General features: G+C 39.1%; 1 pseudogene; it reads right to left on the bottom strand.

Moving 5' to 3' along the window:
- Positions 1-3,053: 3,053 nt before the first annotated feature.
- On the bottom strand, positions 3,054-21,387 carry LOC148128349 (vomeronasal type-2 receptor 26-like; annotated as a pseudogene).
- Positions 21,388-21,475: the final 88 nt, after the last annotated feature.

The following is a 21,475-nucleotide window of genomic DNA, read 5'->3' as shown; positions in this document are numbered from 1 at the left end:
AAAAGTCTTTTAAAAGTTCACATTAGTTTATTTCAGCATCAGGTGGCACTCTTTAGTATGTCTAAATTTCATCCCCTTTTTTCAGATATTTTTTTCCCTTCTCTTCTGTACCGCAGCTTTAAAAATATTTTCCTAAGAGTTCTTAAGTATTTTAGCTCCAGGGTTCCTTATATTCAGATGTTAATCCTGTTTAACCCAGTCACCCAAGCTGCCCTCTTCTGCTCTCTGCTCCTGCATGATCTTGTCCGATAAGATCTTCCTCTTTTGTCCCTTTTGGGCTCTTTGGGCCATTTTGGCCATCTCTGCATCTCCCTTCGGAGAGGAGTTTTATGCTTCGCCAAGGAGGGGGAATGTGGCTCCCCACAACTCAGCTGGCATTCTCCCCTTTCTCTGCCACCTCTACGGGGGGGCTTCAGCCCCAAATCAGGTAGATCGTGGCCCTCCAGCGGCAAGCACAAACTGAAACCGTGGATGTTCGTGGATTCAGTCTGTCCTCGAGGGAGCCTAACTGGAAGACCACATATCCAAAATATTCTAACTTTCACTTGTTTATGTTTTTGATGATTTCCCTTGGCTTTCTCAGGTTGCTTATCACCTCCCCATTTTGTAAATTGTAAATAAAGAAGGCAATTTGCTTAAAACCATTATAAAATAATAAGAGAGTCCCCAACTCAGCTGTGATGAGACCAATCAATGCAACTAGCAAGAAGTGTGATAATGTGCCCTACCAGAAACATGCATAACTTTTGTTGCTGCTTCAATTTGTAGCAGCTAAAGTTTCTGGCTACCCTTCAAGGACAGCCCAATAGTAATAGTCCAAGGAGGAGGTTACCAGGGTGTCCAGCAGGACAGGACATGTAGAGTGCTGCTTAATTTACCAGAAGCAAAGTTGTACAATTGAGTATCATCAGCATATCAAGGATACCCCATCTCATGTGAAAAAATCAACTTCTCAGGTTGAAATCAACAGGAACAATATAAGACCTTTTTTTTATTGAAATGTTTGCCAAGGCTGGACTCCTACTCTCATGTGGGTAGACACACAGGAGACATTTTACATTGGGATACATGATGGCTAAATAAGGTTTCAAAACTCCAGCCCATTAATGCCCCCTTATTTTATTTTTGGGTGGACAATCTTCCTCTTCCCAGTGTTCCATCCCAGTAGTTATTCATTTCCAGTAATCTCCTTCCCCTTAGCAGTTACTACATCCAACCATTGTCAGCATTATTAATTTTAGTATGACAACTGATTTCCTGACCTCCGAACTATCTTCTTTGACCTGCCAACCAGCTTTCTGACCAGAATGTGCGAAGACATTTATAACCTTGTTATTTCCTTACAGATAACATTCTTACACAATGTCTTACTTAATATCTTGTTATATATCTTTCTTAGATTACACAGAGGCTATACATGGAGTTACATTTGCTCTGTTCTTTAATGGAATAATTCTGATTTCTCTCACCTCCTGACAATGGATGAGCTTACTCTGGAGTCTTGTGTAGATGTGGAATAGGAGAGGGGACAGCACTGACCCTTGTGGTACCTCATATAAAGAAGGTCCAGGGTGGGGTCTCTCCTACCCAGTCACCACTGAGTCAAATAAGACAAGGATGGACACAGTATCTTAGTGTGATGACTGAGGGTGGGATACAAAACAAACACAGTCACAGAAAACAGGTGAAGCCCCTTTTATTCCTTCATTTTGCTTCCAAGCTCTGAATATCTTTGACATAAGACAAAAAACTCCCACAAAGTTACAAGAAGAAAGAAAAAAGCAACAAAAAGCAGGCAAGATAAGGGCTGGAAGACGTCCACAGATAACACACACTGGGAAGGACGCCAAACTCAGAGAGGAACCATAAACTAGAGATATTTCCATGCTGTTTCCAGCACTCTCCCATATGCATGTCCATCCTCTAATTCAGTTGTCAAAGCTGCAGCCCATGAAAAGGACCAAGGTCCTCTCCTCCTGGTAGACCATGTTTCTCCCTTTCCTCTCCTTCCTGCATGCCCTATGATTGATAGGGGATGGGCCTGGGTCCTCCTCTGATTGCTCAGCCAGCCTCTGCCCTTCCCCAGCCTCCTCCACATCCTCTAGAAACATACTTCCATCCCTCTCCTCTACTTCAGAGTCAGTCTCCACCAGGGGCATGACAGTTAGTAGTTCCTTCCACTTCACTTTTCTGGCTATCTGCTATTATTCCGGGGATCCACTGGAGCCCTTCTACCAGTTTAAGAGTACAAACCAAAGGACCCCTATCACTGGGACCCCTTTTGCCTTTCCATATCTTCTCCAGTTCATTCTTTGACCTTTCTACAGCTTCCCATCCTCCTTGTTCCTGATGTTGCTGTTATTTGACATGGCTGCATTTATCCCCACCTCTATCTTCTTCTTATGATCTCTTTATCTGGTTCATTGGCAAGGACCTGCGTGTCTGCCTTTATCTGGAAGTCACAGAGGATCATAGCCCTGTTGTTCTCCACAACTTTGTGTGAAAGATCACAACTGGGCTTGGGAAGGTCTTATCCATACACTGTGCATATGTTCCTGTACAGAACATCAGCTACTTGTTGGTATCATTCAGTGCATGCTGTTCCTGCCTGAATCTTACACTCTGCCACTACATTCTGGTCTGTCTCTGAGGCTGAATGCAGTATTCAGATGTGGTCTAACCAATGTAGAATATGGAGGAACCATGATTCCCTCTTATTTTTCACACTTCATGCCTACTGATTCAGCACAGACTCTGTGGGTTTTGCACCTGCATCAGACAAAGAATATCAGCAATAAGCTGCTCATGTTGGCTCATGTTCAGCTTGTGATTCATGAAGAAAGAGAGATTCTTTTCACATGTGCTGCTGCCCAGGATGCTCTCTTCAATTCTAAATATGTGCCTTTGATTTTTTTTACACAAAGAGAACGACTTGGATATGTCCATGTTGAATTTTATCTCCCTCCCCCCAGAAAACAGAATTTAGATTAGTGTTGTTAACTTATTCAATATCATAAAAGTTTTAAAGTAAAAGTTACTACTTTCCACATAAATCAGACATTCTTGTGCCTCATTATATTTTCTCTTTGATTCAGGTCAGGCCTCAGTAGGATAATGTAGCATTTGGGGAGAAAGATACAAGCCAAGAGACCAGTCCCAGAGGCCAAGATGGAGAAGATCTCCACAGCCACCATGGACTTCCCTTTGGTGCTCAGGTAGTGGGGAGGAAGGTGATCCAAACACTGCAAAAGACCAGCATGCTGAAAGTAATAAACTTGGCTTCATTAAAACTGTCAGGCAATTTCCTAGCCAGAAAGGCCACAGTGAAACTGATGAGGGCCAGGAAGCCCAGGTAGGTGAGGACAGCATAAAACATTGAAGCTGAGCCTTCCTGACATTCAGAAATGATCTCACCAGTCAAGGAGTGGAAGTCCAAGTTGGGAAATGGAGGGGAGGTTAGCAGCCAGGTGACACAAAGAACGGCTTGGAACAGGGGACATGCTATGACAATGGAATTGGTCAGTGATTTTCCTAAGAGTTTCTTTGACCTGTTCCCCGGTTTGGTGGCCATGAAGGCCAGAACCACCATAACAGTTTTTGCCAAGACAGAGGAAACTGCAAGAGAAAAGAGAATGGCAAAGGCAGTTTGTCGGAAGAGACAGGTGAGCTTCCTGGGTCGACCAATGAAGAGGAAGGAGGAGAGGAAGCAAAGCAGGAGGGAGACCAGGAGGAGGTAGGTGAGATCTCTGTTATTGGCCTTGACGATTGGTGTGTCACGATGTTTAAGGAAAACTGCCAGGACTCCCAATGTGATCATGGAGAGAGAAAGAGTAAGAGAAATTAAAGCATATCCCAGGGTGTCTTGATAAGAGAGAAAGTGGAGCTTCTTGGCAATGCATTGGACCTTGTCCTTGTTGGGATACTGGTCTTCTGGGCAGGGATCACAGGAAGGTGCATCTGAAATAAACTCACTTTACATTTGGTGGTATATAAAAAAGGGGCAAATCATCCTTCAATATTGATTTATTCAATATTGAAGGTGATTTTTCAAGAAGCAATTAGAATTTCTGGTTTTTTCTGAAGACTTCAATTCCCATCCAAGAAGTTTAAAGAAAAACCAGAAAGTCCCTTTTCCTCTTGAAAAAGCACCTTTGGGACAAACAAGTTCTCTACTGTGGATTTTGGATTGACTCATTCTGACTATTTGCTTCTATAGGGAAGGGCAGGAAGACAAAGTTAGGTGGATCTCCCCTTTCTCCAACAGGTCTATCAACCTCCCTCGAGACTGAGAGCGCTGACAGAAGATGCTCATCTTAAATAATAAAAATTAAAACTTGACCCTCCACAACCCACTCCTTCATGGGAAGTTTGATTGCTGGTTTTCTTGATGGGTTGAAAGAGAAGAACTAGAAAATCTAGAAAGGGAACCCATGAATTCTGCCCTGAAACTATCCTGCATTAAATTGCTGTGGAGCAGGAATGGTGGCTAGGAGGATAATTTAGATCCATCAACTCCAAGATTCTGCTGCAAAGGATGAATATTTTGAAAAATGTCAAATCCATTAAAAAAAACTTCATAGTTGTTTCTACTGAATGGTTTCCTTCATCTTGGAAGATCTACACTGAAAGTGTGCTCTACCTGTCTGATTAGAAATAGTCCCTTCTGGACAAGGGGCACATTGGTAGCAGCAAACTTCCTTGCCTTCTGGAACTCTCTTCCTCTCTCCTGCCTGGCACCTCTTGATGCCACACCTGGCAAAGGGCACCTTCTAGAAGAGAAAAGAGAAATGCTATAGGTGGCCTAAGCAATTACCATGTTTCATGCATTCATTTGTACATTTTTGTTTCCATTGTGAACATGTTTACAAAGGGTCTATTGGAACCCAGGAAATGCTTTAGGGGGATTAAAGCCAGTGACACTCCACACCACCGATAGATTCTAGAGATTGGAACTGAGACTTGGCACATAAAAGAAGACTTGGGAATTGAAGTACAGCTTTCCTAAAACAAACAGTCATGGGAATCTAATTGAATGGGAATCGTCTATGGAAACAGGTGTTGGTTGCTCTAAATGCATCCTGGATTTCAAGCAGAATGTCAAATATTTTACTTGCAAACCATGTTTTTCTAAACAGATGTTCGCCAAATTTCTGATTCAGTGACCTGTTTTCCAGTAAGGAGAAAGTTTTGAATCCCCAGAAGAGAATGAGTCTTTTGCTGAATTTATTTGACCTTCCAGCTCACCTTTCTTGACCAGACAATTGCATTGGAGTTGATGGTGAAATCCTGGCCTGGGGGAGCCCCAGGATCTATTTGTCCAACTTTCACAGGGACAAACGATAAATTGGGGAGGAAAACCCAGTTCAGAAGATCATAACCAGCAGATCCCAGTCCATTTTCTGAGAAGGAGATTTCATCACCAGCACTGTTGTTGAACTGGACATTCCTCAAATAGGGAAGAAGCTGAAAGAAAAGAGATCTTCAGAAATTGGAGTCATTGGCTGAAAGCTCCAAATGAGACATAATGGCTGCTCTCATTCTGGGCTGGTCACCGTCTTAGGAGATTTTCCTGAATATGGACAACTGGAGGACAGAAGGGAAAGGGGGACAATGACATGATTAAAACCTTTGAATAGATGAAGGGTATGAATAGGGTTCTAGAAGGCATTATTTTCGATCCTAAGCAAGAATGAGGAGCATGGGGGACATGCCCTCAAAGTGACAGGAAGGATGTGCAGAAATAATGTTAGAAAGGATTTCTTCACAGAAAGAGTAGAGGAAGCTTGGAAGCAACTCCCAGTGTAGGTTGTGGGTCAATCATCAGTATCTGAGTTTAAACATGCTTGAGATAAACACATATCCATCATCCAACAACAAATTAAAATGAAATAAAAATAATTTGTAAAGAATAATAAAAAATAAATTAAAGAGAAATAAAAAAGATAAACTCAAATGGCAGACTTGATGGACCATTAGGGTTTTTTCTGCCTTCCATTTTCTATGTTTCTGTCAGGGTTCCAACTAACACACCCACAGCAAAGAAAACTCATGTCATCATGTCACCCCTAATCTTACTAATTCATCAGGTACCTAATTCTTGCAACTTACAAAACCATGAAAACCAAACATCACAGCGAGGAAGCACTGAGGGGCAGAGGCGATGGGTGTAAGAGTGGAAGGACATTGAAGTGGAGAATTAAAAGAAGGAGGGGTATTTGGTGGAGTGAGCAAGGCTGGCAAGGAAAGGTGGTTATGCTGCCTTCCTGGCTAGAAAAAAATAGAACCTAGAATGAAAGAGCAACTGGTAACTCATTTAGAAATTGTTGTGGGACCAAAATGCAGGACCCAAACAAATAATCAAGGCTCACTACTTAATTTGTCATTAAGATGCACCTTGGAGGGAAGGCGGAGCCACGTTGCTGCGATACAGCTGCAATCTTGGGGCTCTGAGATTGCAGCTGATATCTTCACCCTTGGTCGGTCCTATGGATCTAAATCGTCCCGTAGAGACGATGATTGTAAGGGGCGCGTTCTGCTGATCCCAGGGACATCGCAAAGTCCCTGGCTGATCCAGAAGAAGCCCTTTTACCATCGGCGGAGAGGCAGCCCCCTTGGCTGCTGAAGCTGTGGCAGCTCCGGAAGAGAGAGAACGTGCATCGGCTGGTGAGAATTTTTTTTTTTCGGGAACTCAAGGACACTCTAAAATGAGAAGAATCCTGTAAGACTTAGGACAAAAACTGATGGAACTGATTTAGCGGCGATTTCTTAGAGAGAATGTCAAATTGAGGCTTGGCTTTTTACTTTTACTTTTGTTTTCATTGAACTTCTATTGTGATCTAGTAACTGTAACTAGACTGGTTTCTCCTTTTATATTTATCTAATTTTTCTTTCTTTTTTCTCCCTTTTGAGAATGGAGGCTCCCTTTAGTAATTTTTTTTTCTTTTAAATATATATATATACATGTATATTTCCCTCTTTTTCCTAGGCTTTTTGGGGAAAGAAGGGGGAGTGGACTAAAGAAACTTTGTAACACTGCCAACTAGAGGCTTGAAAATACTTTATTGAAAGTTGAAAAAGCTGTGAAGGAATTCTTTCTCAAGGACACTGGAACTTGATTAGATAGAGGGAAGAACACCGGAGAATGTTTTAACAGGTGTTCTTTGGAACTTCTATTATTGAGTACTTGAAGTTTGGCTTTGGAATTTGTGGAGAAGCCATAATAAGAGCCTTGGATAACTAAATAAGATGCAGTGTGCTCTTTTTCTTATCTTTCTTTAGTTGTTTCATCCCTCCTCCTCAACCCCATAGTATTTTGTAATATTTGTATATTCTATTTTCTTTTTTTTTTGTTTGACTTTATTTTTAATTTTTAAACTTACTTTTTTTTTTTAAAGGGAAAGCCTCAGAATAGCTTTTCTTTTTCCTTTTGTTTATTGGGATTTTTGCCTTTTCTATTTTTTATTTTCATTTTTTATTTATTTTTATGGTTATTTTTTTTTATTTTTTGAGATCCTACAATTGGACTAGGGTGTGAAGAACCTGAAGAATTCTTTCTTTTTCCTTTTTTTTTGATCATTGTTTTTTAATATTATTGGGTCTTACTCTCTTTTTCTTTTTTACTATTCTTAATTTTTATTTTTGAATCATAATTGGCCATCTTACAATAGGATTAAGGTCTAGAAGAACCTGAAGAATCCCCTTCTTTTTTTTCTTTTTAATCTTCTTTTTCTCCCTCTCTTTTTAATCCTGGACTCTTTATTTTTTATTGGCTTTTTTAAAAATGTTTTTCTTCTTCCCAATTGGATTATAATTGGCTACCCTACTGATTGGATTAAAGGAGCTTAAAGATCTTGAGTTATTCAAATGAGTAAGAAAACTTTACCTTCTGGCAGTTCAACTTCTGCTCCTGCTTCTCCATCAACTGGAGGACGACTATCAATAATGGCAAAGCAAGATAAAGTACAAATGGATCTAGCAACGATTATACAAGGAATACAAGAACTCAAAATAAGCATTGGCCAAAGAACAGAGAGTATTGAACAAAGAATTGCAAAGACTGATGAAAAAATTGAAAACTTTCAACAGATGATGGCAAAACAGGAGGAGAGACTTCAAAAAATCGAGGAGAAAGATAAACAAAGAGATGAGACAATTGGAAATATTGTTAGCAAATTAACAACGGTGCAACAAGATATAAATGGGATGTTGAAGTGGGAGATGGATAGATCAGAATTTTATCTCAGATTTCAAAATATTGAGGAAGAAAAAGGACAGGATTTGGCGGCTGTAATGATAGAAATTCTGGCTGGAGCCTTGGAGATAACAGAGGAAAAGATGATGGACGGAGTAGATGAGATATATCGTGTTTTTACAAGATATGCAATGAGGAATAAGCTACCAAGGGAGATCCATGTCAGATTTACTAAGAAGACTATTAAAACACAAATATTACAAGTCGCAAGAGATAAGGGGCTGAAATATAAAGGTAAAGAGATTATGGTTTTAAAACAAGTCCCCAGAAGAGTGAGAGAGATGAGAAGAGAATATCAATTTTTGACCAAAAAATTATTGGAAAAGACGTGAATTATAGATGGTTGATCCCAGAAGGATTAATGTTTATATGGCAAGAACAGAGACACAGAATCGACTCAATTGAGAAAGCAGAAATATTCCACAACAAATTTTTTGGAAGAAGAGAAATAGAGACAGAAAAAGAAACCTTTGCAATTGAGCCTCAAGAAGACCAGATGAGATCGGGGAAGGAAGAAGGTGCGGTAGGTGGACAAATGGAGACCAAAGAACAACGTGAAGTAAGATCCACAAGAACTGTTAGACCTAAATATAAAACATAACCATGGAGGAAAAAAAACTGATTTCTATGAATATAAATGGATTGAACTCAGCTATTAAAAGAAGAAAAATCTTTCATAAATTAGAGAAGTTAAAATTTGAAATAATTTGCCTACAAGAAGTACATATTAAAAAACAACATCAACGATTATTGGTAAGACCAAGACTGGGGAAAATTTTTACTTCCTTGACTAACTGTAAGAAAAGAGGAGTGGTCCTGTATATTAAAGAAACTATTGTAGCAAAATTGGTTTATACTGATGAAGATGGAAGAGTATTAATGGTTGAAATAGTGGATAACAATATAAAAATATTACTTGTTGCAATCTATGCTCCGAACGATAAACAAGAAGAATTTTATAAAAAGTTACATATGAAATTAATTGGACTGGACCATGTCAATATAATTATGATGGGAGATCTTAATGGAATTGTAGATAATAAATTGGACTATACAGCGACAGGATTAAAACAAAATAGAAAGACTCTCCCTAAATCCTTTTTTAAAATGGTAGATGAATTAAATTTAAAAGATATATGGAGAGAAAGAAATGGTAAAACGCAGCAATATACTTTTTATTCAAATAGACATTTATCATGGTCCAGAATAGATATGATTTGGACCTCATCAGAACTAATATCTAACATTCAAGAAATAAATATAGAAACGGGTATATGGGCAGACCATAACCCTATGACAATTAAATGGAAAGGACAAAGAAGAAGATCTAGATGGACATTAAATAACGCTATCTTAAAGGAAAAAGACTTTACACAATGGATGGACAAAGAATTGGCCTTCTTTTCATTAAAAATAAAAAGAAGATACTTCAATGCAGAATGTTTGGGATACAATGAAGGCATATGCGAGAGGATTAATAATGGACTATACAAAGAAAAAAAAATATTAGGAAGAGGCAAACTATTAAAGCTTTAGAAGATGATTATAAAAAACTGGAAAAAGAATTGCAGAATATGCCACAGAAAAAAGATGTTAAATTCAAAATGGATATAATTAAACATAAGATGGGTCAGGCGGAGAAAGAGGAGTTGGCACAAAAAATTAGAAGTGCTAAACAGAACTATTTTGAAGATGCAAATAAACCAGGTAGGTGGCTAGCATACAAATTGAGAAAGGAGAAAGAATCTAGGAGAATAGTACAGTTAATAGATGATAAAGGTTAAATTTGTTATGGTAACAAGGAGAAAAAGATAATTATTCAAGACTTTTATGGACAATTATATAAACAGGAGGATTTTGATGAGGAAAGAATTAAGCTTTATCTACAAAATGCTAACCTACCCAAGATACCTGAAGAGACTGAAAAAATGTTAGAAAGTACCATAACAATGATGGAACTAACGGAAGCACTTAATAGGCAGAATAATGGAAAAGCACCAGGCCCAGATGGGCTCCGGCAGAATTTTATAAAACATTACAAGAATCGTTGAGCATTCCATTGTTAGAAGTTATGAATGAAGCCATGTTAAATAAGAAAATACCTAAAACATGGTCAGAAGCTTATATCACACTTATTCCAAAAGAAGGGGCTGATCCATCACAAATTAAGAACTATAGACCTATTTCTTTACTGAATGCAGATTACAAAATCTTTGCTTCCATCTTGGCAGAAAGGCTCAAAAGATATCTAAATAACTTTATTCATCCTGACCAGAATGGATTCCTGCCAAGGAGACAAATTAGGGATAATATGAGGGTAATTCTGGACACTTTGGAATATTACGAGGCACACCCTGAAAAACAAATGGCTTTGGTATTTTTAGATGCCCAAAAAGCATTTGATAATGTGAATTGGAGATTCATGTTTTTGTTATTGGAACAGATGGGCTTTGCTAGAAAATTTATTCAAGCAATAGAAGCCATATATGACAAACAAATGGCGAGAGTGATGATAGAGGGAGATTTTACAGATTCTATTAATATAAGAAAAGGCACAAGACAAGGTTGCCCATTATCACCTTTGTTATTTGTATTGACTTTGGAAGTGCTGAATAGAAACATTAGAGAGGATCCAAATATAAAAGGAATGAAAATTAAGAAGGAGGAATTTAAATTGCAAGCCTTTGCGGATGATTTGGTTTTTATTTTGGAAGATCCTCTAGGAACAGCTTTAAAGCTACTGGAAAAGATAGAGATTTATGGTGAGATGGCGGTTTGAAAATAAACAAAGATAAAACAAAGATCTTGACAAAGAATATGTTATTAAAACAAAGAGATGAACTGGCAGATTTATTGAAAATTCAAGTTACGAATAAGGTCAAATATCTGGGGATATATTTGACGTCAAGATGTACTACATTGAAAGAGAATAACTATATCAAACTTAAACAACAGATAGCATCTGATTTGAAAAAATGGGAAAATCTACAATTGTCATTGATAGGTAGAATATCAACAATCAAGATGAATATTTTACCCAGAATTTTATATTTATTCCAAACCATACCAATTAGGCTTGGTAAAGATTACTTTGAAGAATTAAATAAAATTGTGTTGAAGTTCATATGGCAAGGTAAGAAAGCCAGAATAAAATTAAAACTCCTGCAAGATGCTAGAATTAGAGGAGGTTTTGGCCTCCCGAATTGGGAGTTGTATTACCAAGCTGCAAATTTAATGTGGGTTAAGGATTGGATAACATTAAGAAAGACTAGATTGTTGACTCTAGAGGGGCATGATTTATTACTGGGATGGCATGCTTTTCTGTGGTATAAGGGAACCAAATCGCAGGGCTATTTTAGAAGGCATTATATAAGGGAGTCTTTATGGTTGAATTGGGAGAAAATTAAGAGAAAATGTTATTTGAAAATCCCAGTCTGGTTATCAACTATTGAAGCTTTTTCTTATCCTATAATATATGAGAAGGAACAAACAGTTAGATATGGGGAAATATTGGATGAAAAGAGTGAACTTAAAACAATGCAAAAACTAGAAGAACAAGGCATAAAGATGAATTGGTTTTCATATGCGCAAATACATTCAAGGTATCTTATAGATTCTAAAGCGGAGGGATTTTATGATAAATTGACTGATTTAGACAGGATCTTGACAGGTACTGATGAAAAAATGATTAAAAAATTATACACTTATTTGTTGGAAATTTTATTACAGGAGGAACAAGTTAAAGAAACGATGATTGTTTGGGGGAAGAATTTTGGATATGGGATTGATTTGGAGAAATGGGAAAAATTGTGGTCTCAAAATTATAAAATGACAATGTCAACAGCTTATAAAGAAAACTTGTATAAGATGTTTTACAGGTGGCATTTTCCCCCGACAAGAATTGCAAGAATGTTTAAGAACAAATCTGAAAAATGTTGGAAATGTCATCAGATACCTGGCTCATACTACCATATGTGGTGGACTTGTGAGGACGCTAGAAAATATTGGACTAAAATTCACATATGGTTGGAAAAAATGACAAAGACACATATAGACTTGAAACCAGAGATTTTTTTTATTGGGAATCTTACCTGATATATATAATAAAAATTTGAAGTATTTGATTGTAAATATATTAACAGCGGCTAGGATTGTATTTGCTAAGAACTGGAAGAGTGAGAAAATTCCATCAGAAGAAGAAATTATTAAGAAAATATTGGATTGTGCTGAAATGAGCAAATTGACATTTGAAATCAGAAAACAAGAAGATAAACAATTTTATGAAGTTTGGGATCTTTTTTATCAATGGTTAGATAATAAAACATAATGATAGAATATTCAGATTTAGCATAAAAAAATAATAATTTATTTTTTCTTAATATTATCTTTATAAAACATTATTAAGGTAGAATTGGTATGATCTTATGATTTATTGCAAAATAAATTAAGCAAACTATAGTTATCTTGTTAAAATATGAATTAACAAAATTATAAATGGTTTTTTTTTTTTTTTAGTGATGATATTAGGTTATACTTATTGATTGATAATATGAGCTATTATGTAATATAATTATACTAGTGACTAGGAAATGGATGCACAAAAAAAAGTGGTAAACCAATCGATGCACTGTATGTAAATTTATGAAGAAGGATCTTTTTATGTTTTTTGTAGTATGTTTATGTTTATTTTGTTATGTATGTTTATGTTTATCTTGTTATTAAAAAATAAAAAAAATTATTTAAAAAAAAAAAAAGATGCACCTTGGAGGAATTTTCTCCAGAAACAATGGGAGGTACGCCTGCAGAAAAAAGGATGAACTTATTATATTTATTCATTTCTTCTCCAGAAAGGAGGAGAAAATGATATTTTAATTCATACACATGTAACAATCTAAGTAAGCATGGACTTCCAGTTTGAGCTTCTACAGCAATGAACTGAAATCCCTTTCCCAAAGGCAGTTGCAGCGATGGTCAGATATGGCCACCTCAAAGAAGAATTAGACCGGAAAAGAATGTGCAGGAGGGAATAAGAGGAGAAAGTTTTGGTTGACTGAGTTAAACTGAAAATGCAACAATGTAAGGTACCCTGGAATTTAAACTATAAAAAATAACATTGTTTCCAAAGAAGACTTTGAGGCAGCGAAGGAGAGAGGGAAAGGAAAGGATTTGTCTTTTTTTTTTCTTCCCTTCCTTATACTGACAGCTAAGAGATTTAAGTAAGAAATTGTCAAAAATCCACTTTGACATCAATAGGCATTTAAACTGAAAATAAAATGTCAAAGGGATAATAAAGACTTTTGGATACTCAAAAACCTTTAAAAGCAGGAAAGGAGAGAAAATGAAAAAATAAAAGGAGAGGATCTGGAAAAATGGAGGAGACTGCCTGGAACTAAAAGGAACTTACAGTGAAACCTTAACAAGATTCCCAAAAGATACATTCTAACTGAAACTTTGGAACAAAATAATAGAACCCAAGGAAGAGAAAGTGGGGAAAAAAGGAAGAAGAAATAGTTTTTGGATTATTTGGATTACTTGGTGATTTTTGGCTTTTTGGCTTTTGGATTTAAATGACTAAAATCAAATATATTTATATATATATATATATACATATTTGTTTTCTGAGGTTTTCATGGGGCATTCAGCTTTGTTCGGGTATTTTCCCACGTCATTGTAGTTGTGCTTTTAAAGTTGTAGCTACAACTTTAAAAGCACAACTACAATGACGTGGGAATATACCCAAACAAAGCTGAAAGTTATACATGTAAGTACCCGTGAAAACTTGAGAATAGATAGATAGATAGATAGATAGATAGATAGATAGATAGATAGATAGATAGATAGATAGATATGGATATTTGGTTGTTCGGGTTTTCTCCCGCGTAAGATTCGAAGTATCTAGGCAACGTTTCGATGAAGTCTCATTCATCATCTTCAGGCTTCTGTCTTCGGCTCTGTGCTTCTCAGAGTGAGATTCAGATTCATAATGTTCTCTGCACAGCTGCCTTTTATCTTCTTGAAGGAGGGGCCATTACCTTGCAGCCTTACTCCTGAGTCACCCGTGCTGTTGTAGCTGTTCTTTCCTGCGAGCAACCCTGCGTTCACACATGCACTTGGCACAGGCTCCTCAGGAACCTCCTCATTGCTGCTGCCAGCCCCCACAATCTCTGAAGGCAGCAGTCCACTCCCTAATGGTCCTAGCCCCTAATCTGAGTCCTCGCTCTCCTCAGCCATCTGCACCTGCTGTCGGATAACCACCACATCAACTCAGAAGGCAGAAACAGTCCATTGACTTCATTTTTGAGGCCAAGGTATAGTTTTGCCAAAGTCAAAGGAAGTACAGTAAGGCAAAGCTAAGTTTGAGGATCCCGTGTCAATTCCCTCGTAAACTTTCCCTGTTTCCCAGGCCTGTCCTCCTATTGGCCCCTCATGCCCAATCATAATCCAAAGAGAAGTTTTTGGCAGTTCTTGGAATACAGCTGCACTTTTCTCTCTGGCTGGTTGTCCTTCAGATGTTTTCTCCAGCTGGCCAAAAGTACATCAGAGGTGCTCCATTCCCTTTCCCAAAAAGCTTCCCTCCACTCCAGCATCTATGGCAGGCTGGCACTGAAGTAAGACAAAAGAAGAAGTGAGGTGGCAGATCTGACACCCAGAGATTACCTGCCAGGACTGGACATTTGAGATCCTCTCTCCAAGTCTCAGCATGGATGGTCGCCCTTTGGATCCATGCATTGCATGTAATGCGTGTGCCAGAGCATAAATGGCATTGTAGATATTGTAGCTTTCTCCAGTCATGCTTGTTTCAAACAGGTAGGATGGCAGATTCTGTACATTCTCCTTTCCTGTACATGTCTTTTTCCCCTTTGGAGGGGTCTTTCCAGGCTTGTGGATGTTGCAGTCAAAGACCCATTCCCACCATAGTGGGAGAAAGACATCTTCTTGTGGGTTCAAAGGGTCTAAAGACAGGAGAAAATGACTGAATTCTGAGACATCCCCAGTGTGGTGCCTAAAATTCAAAGCCCCATGGAAGGGCTTTATATTTTTCAATAGATATTGAGATTTCAGCACATTAAGTTTCCAATTGGATGTAAAGATCCAAACTTTCAGAAATGATGCTTTTCTAACTATGCCATAAGCATACACAATTGCATGTACATTTGCAATAGTATTAGAGTCTCCAAACAGAATAATCACTTCCCCGTTAGACCAAGTGTTGAAAATATGGTTTACTTTTGAATCTGAAGCAGTAGTAAGATCAAGTGTTATCATTTGAGTGAAGGCCAGGCAGATCTCCTTCTCCTTGAGCATTGGCACCAGAGATGAGGTGAAAAGTTCTCCATCATCATTTTCAGGGGCCACCAGCCCAACCCAGTTCCACTGGAAATACAGGAGCAGCTGGACTAAACCCACATACTGAGCAAATTCCTTGGGATTGATCCGGAAGAAGGACGAATACACTCTTCTGTCTCCCTGAGTGAACTCAAAGCCAACACCAAGCTGGAGAAAACGAAAATCCTCTTTTAGAGACAAAATGTTGACTTGCAAAGCTTCCCTGATCTGTTCCCGAGTTTCCATAGGCCGGGGGATGGGCCTTGCAGCTGCACCAAGGAATTCACACCTCAGTCAAAACAGGACACAGCCTTGCCAGCCAAAGTCAAGGCCATCTCCACGGAGACCCACAATGGCTGGAGGGAATGACTTATATGACCCCCAAAATTGCTTCGTTGGATAATGTGACTGGTAACACACTTTGGGCGGAGGGGAAAGAAGGTCAGAGCCAAGGTGCAAATTGAGTGAAGTGAGAGCTGGCTTCCCATAGGTAGAGCCAACATGGCTCTCCTAATAAACCACTGGATTTTTCTTTCTAAATGGCTTGAGACTGCTAATTTTATGATGGAATTGGTCAGAACCCTGACACAATGTACACTTGAATGGTGACTTTAAGGGCCCCCATTGTGTGATTTCTTGCCCCACCAGTCAGATTTACTCATTGTGACTGGAAAGCTTCATCTTTCCCCCTTCTAAGGAAGAGACATCAGTTACCCTTATAGATCATAAGTCAAAGGAACAAAACATCCACGCAGAGAATAAACTCCACTGAAAGGTGCAGAAAGATGATGAACTTCTATGAATGTCAGGAAGTAATTCCTCTTTCAGAATTGTATCAATATTGCTTTGTGGTTATATAAAAATGTATCTTCACATAAAAAATACAGAAATCAACTCAACTATAAGAAGGATGGTCAAAATCAAAGAATTCTGATGTGTGTCTGCTCGTAAAACCTTTGCTTTCATCCTTAGCTTAGCTTCTGTGTGTGTTTCTGTTCTTTGTGTGTTCCATATTGTATCCAGTGCTTACCTGTGGGATCTTGAAGATGCTGAAGATGGAAGCCATCAGCCTTGAGGATTTGGGGTCATCACATCCAATGGCAGAGAGTAGAGGGTCCTTCATGTAACATTTATAACCTGGAACCATTTGGCCTCGTGTGGAGAGCAGGGAGAGACTGATCAAAGAAATCCACCACTCCTTTTGGTAATTGTTTTGTATGTTGAAGCCAAGGGTGATGTTGGGGAGGAGAAACATATCCTTGTTAACTTCTTTAACTGCAAACATTAAGGCCAGGAACTGTTGGAAGTTTTTGGGTATAGGCCTATAGTGAGAAAAAACAGAAGGGGACTTTGCAAGGAAATCCTGCCTGCACGTGGACTTTGCCTTGTCATATTTTGGGGGTTAGTTTTCAACAGCAAGTCCCAAGTTTCATAATTAGGATTAGTGAGAGAGGAGAAAGGCCCTATCTCCACATCATGGACTATTTTGTAGGATTCTACCATCCCTTCCTTCTTCATATGTCCATGAAGATTTTCAATCATCCAGGTCATAGTTGCATCAAAAGTGGCTTTTATTTGGGAAAGGCACCTGGACTGATTTTTGAGAAAAAAACAAAATGTTTCACCTTGGACGTTTCATCAATTGTATTGGATGTATGCGTACGGAGATGGAAGGACAGCTACTGCCAGTTGAGATTAGTTGGTGGGAGGAAGAATGGAAAGGTTGTGTTTTCTTTGAAGTCAACTGGCTTTAATGCTCTGTGGGTGCCATGGTGGGTACTTGGGGGTTTACTTTTGAGCTCAGGGTCACCTGAGTCAGAAGTGTGGAATCTTCTTGGAACAGCCAAATGGACTGCATCACAAATTGGGGGATAGACATTGTCTTATCCCTCCCCCTCTGTTGAGGATGGGTTGCTCAGTTCTAACATAGATGGCCTCTTTGACCCCTCTTTCAAACCAATGGTCCTCTCTATCCAAAAGGTAGACCTTGCTGTCCTCAAAAGAGTGACCCTTATCTTTCAAATGCAGATGGGCCACTGAATCTGGTCCTGATGGCTTAGATCTCCTATGTTGTGCCATGTGCTGTTGAAGTGGCTGTTTTGTTTCCCCAATGAACAGATCTGCACATGGCTCACTGCATTGTGTTGCATATACCATGTTGCTCATTTTGTTTTTTATCCTTAAGTTTCTGCCTTAATGTATTCTTGGTTGTTACTCTCTCCCTTGTCTGTAGCAGAGGAGGTCATGCTGGGTCATGTTTTGGATTTGATGAAGGCCCAGCTAGGATAGCCACAAGTTCTGGAGGATTCCTTGAGGTGTTTTAGTTCTTTTTCTTTTCCTTCTTTACTAGTAGGCAAACTTTCACCCTGCTTGATCACTCCCAATTTGTGATATATCTTGTTTTTTTCTAAAAATAAATAAATAAATCATCCCAGTTGCCTTTTCAAAATAAAACCTCCCTTCTTCAGTTTGCTTCCATGACTGGAATCCTCCCCAATTGCTTCTCTTCCACCCTAATCAATTTGAGTCTCTCTTGGAGCAGCTTCTTCAGGTCTGGTCACCATTGCTGACCCAAAGACTCCAGTGGGGGTCACAGCACAGATGGAGTGAAGGCCATTATTCATGAGAAATGTTGATTCTCAAACTCAGGGATTTTGGCAGTACCTCACATTGGAAAAGGACTGAGCTTTTTGGGGGGGTTTAGACCATGCTTTTATGTCCAAATAAACATAAGTGAACCTCTTTACTAGGCCAGCAAAGTCTCCAAGGTGTTTTCCCTCTCCACTTTCATATGGTGTATAATCATCCAGAGGAAGACTTCTGCAAAGACTGGGAATTCTAGCCTATTTCATGAATTTGGCTATTTATTGAGGAAAGGACAGAAATCTGATCTATACAAAGTTGTATACAAGGATCTTTGCAAACATCACTAGAAAAGTATTTCTAAAAGGAGTTTCTCAATCCAAAAGAAAGAAAACAATCATCTATATTTTTCCATTCAGGTCAATCTTACGAGAATTTATAAATAGGAAGTGATGGTTCATTTTGAAAATATTGTATACTGGAGAGGATGAGAGCTGCCAGGGGTAAATTCCCACCAATAACCAGATCACCAGACATGTAATATTTCCATTGATTGTTAGCAGTCATTGGGGGCAGGAGCCAGAAGAGCAGAAGCAGCAGCAGGAGAGGCAGCCCAATCATTCTTGTCACCTTCCCTGCTAGACCAGAAGTGAAGGTTTGTGGGAAGCAGAATTGCAGGGAGCACTTGAAACCTCTGCAAGTTTACACAGATATGGCTGTCTTGCCAGCTGGATGGCCTCAAGGCAAATTTATCTGAAGTCCTTTTGCATTAACACATTTGTATTTTATCTCTTTATTTGTTCCTATCTGGCCTATTCTGAAAGTAGACTATGTGTTGTATCTCATTATTTATTTTAATAATGAAGTCACAAGACTAATCAACCATAAATGAGCATTGTATCAATCATGCCTTCTCTTACCTGTGTTTTGGCTTTGACACAAAGGGCAGCTGAGTCACACCAAAGCTCAGAGTTAGCTCTCTGGAAGACCAGGTGAGGTCCTCCAGCAGGGCATATTTTTCAAAGCAAGTTTTACCTTGGAGATTTTTGTGGGTTGAAATCCCCAGGGGAGACATTAAGAATTACTGTTCTTCTGATGATTTCAGGGTAAAGCAATTGTCCTACCCACTGAGCAATAGATGTCATTTGCACATCAGGTGGGGAAAAACATATTTGTGTCTCTTGTGGCTAATCCACAGAACAGATAGACTTGAGAATTGAGATTTTGACCTACCTGAAAGTGAACACCTGTGCAGAAGATGGAGTTTGGCCTGTGTCATACTATGTTCAGATAGAATGGGTGCTAATGGTATATGGTGGCAGTCAGGTGTACCCTAGGCAGTGTGAGCAATCATGTCAATATTGAGATGGAATACCTGGTTTAGTTATACCCCCAAGACAAGAAATGGAAAGGATTGACTGATCAAATTTATATGGCTACCCATCTCATGCAAAGGGATTCTGAGCAGCATACAACAGTCTAGTTAAAAACTGTAAAGGATGCTCTCTTCAATCCTAAATATGTGCCTTTGATTTTTTCCTACACAAAAAAACATGTTTCCATGTTGAATTTTATCCCCCTCCCAGAAAAAGGAATTTAGATTGGTTTTGTTAACTTGTTCGATATAATAAAAGTTTTAAAGTAAAAGTTACTACTTTCCACAAAGATCAGACATTCTTATGCTTCATTATATTTTCTCTCTGATTCAGATCAGGCCTCAGTAGGATAATATAACATTTGGGGAGAAAGATGCAAGCCAGGAGACCAGTCCCAGAGGCCAAGATGGAGAAGATCTCCCCAGCCACCATGGACTTCCCTTTGGTGCTCAGGTAGGAAAGGAAGAAAGAGATCCAAACACTGTAAAAGACCAGCATGCTGAAAGTAATGAACTTGGCTTCATTAAAGCTGTTGGGCAATTTCCTAGCCAGAAAGGCCACTGTGAAATGAATGAATTCATGACTGGGAGGAAGATGGCGACCAAGGCAGATGCATAGTCACACTGCTGGGAGCCTGAAGGAGAGAAAAGTACCAGTAACTAAATTCAGAGACAGGAGTAGAAGTAACAAAAGTAACAAAAATACATAGATTAGGTCCTAGGGATCTACAAAGTAGCAGCATAAGGATTCGGACAAAGGCAGCCAGCTGATTTGGAGTGAGGGGCTCCCGCCAGGGTCCAGGAATCCCATCTTGAGCAGCTTCCCTTTGTTGGGTAAGGCGATTTAGTGATCCACTAGGATCTAGACAAAAAAAAAATCACAAATTTTTCAGCTGCCTGGAGAGGAAAAAGCTGCCTAGTGAAAAGAAGCTACCTGGTCTAAAGAATCTGCCTGGTCTTGGGAGGGGAAAGCCAACATGGGGAACAAACGAGATGTGGGTTTGTGGCAACTGCTGGCAAGGACTGCAAGCTTAGAAGCGACCCACCTGCGGGTGAGTGCCCCCCCCCCCTGGCTCCTTATAGATTGGTGGTGCATTTTTCAGTGGGAGGAAGGAGCGGGTAAATGGCTCAAAGATTTATTGTGGACCTGAATCAGAAACAACTTAAAAAGCAAAGATTCCAGAGTGGAAGGGGTGAGTGTGGAGATTAAGTGGCAGTGGCTTAATTTATGTTTTTACCCTCTAACTCTGGAAGTTAAATGGCGACTTGAGAAAAGAATGATTAAAGGAGGAAAAAAAGGGGGGACTAGACGAGAAGAAGAGGTGTGAAGAAGGTTTTTATTCAGGAAAACTGCCTTTTGAAACTGAGATTGATTGTGAACTCCGATGATGGAAGAACTGGAATGATGCCTACAGTCTCCATTTAAATCAAATCACCAAAAATAATTCTCAACAGCCACCAACTGGGGAGAACAAAGGAGACTCACGGAGAATTGATAGTCTCCATATAAATCACCCAGCTCCATTTAAATCACCCAGCTGATTAGTCAGCCTGAATTTAAATTCCCACTCAGCTGATTGGACAACCTCCATGAAATTCCCACCCAAATCTCATCCTTTTCAAACTCCAAAGTAGATGATTGGTGAGCTCATTCAAATCTTCTTCATTCTTGTGGGGGGGGAGCTCCTTGGTATCCTTCAAGCCAACACCCAATGACCATCTGGGCCTCTCAGCTGAAATTTCCTCCAGAGTAAGGTCGGCTAGCAAGTCGGCTGCTGGCACCTCCGGTATCAGCAACGTTTGCTCCCCCCATAGCTCCAAGATCCTCTTCTTCACTAGCTGGAGATGACATGATGTCAAACCCCCTCAGTAGAAACTGGATATTTTCTCTGGGTGGGCTGGTGATGAGATTCAGAGTAATGTCAGTCTGTGCTCCATTC

The sequence above is a fragment of the Pseudonaja textilis genome, chromosome 1 (assembly GCF_049901715.1).
Source record: "Pseudonaja textilis isolate UNSWEBS1 chromosome 1, rPseTex1.2, whole genome shotgun sequence".
In the NCBI taxonomy this organism is placed as follows: Eukaryota; Metazoa; Chordata; class Lepidosauria; order Squamata; family Elapidae; genus Pseudonaja; species Pseudonaja textilis.
The sequence above is the reverse complement of the archived record's forward strand: the minus strand, read 5'-3'. Positions and strand labels throughout refer to the sequence as shown.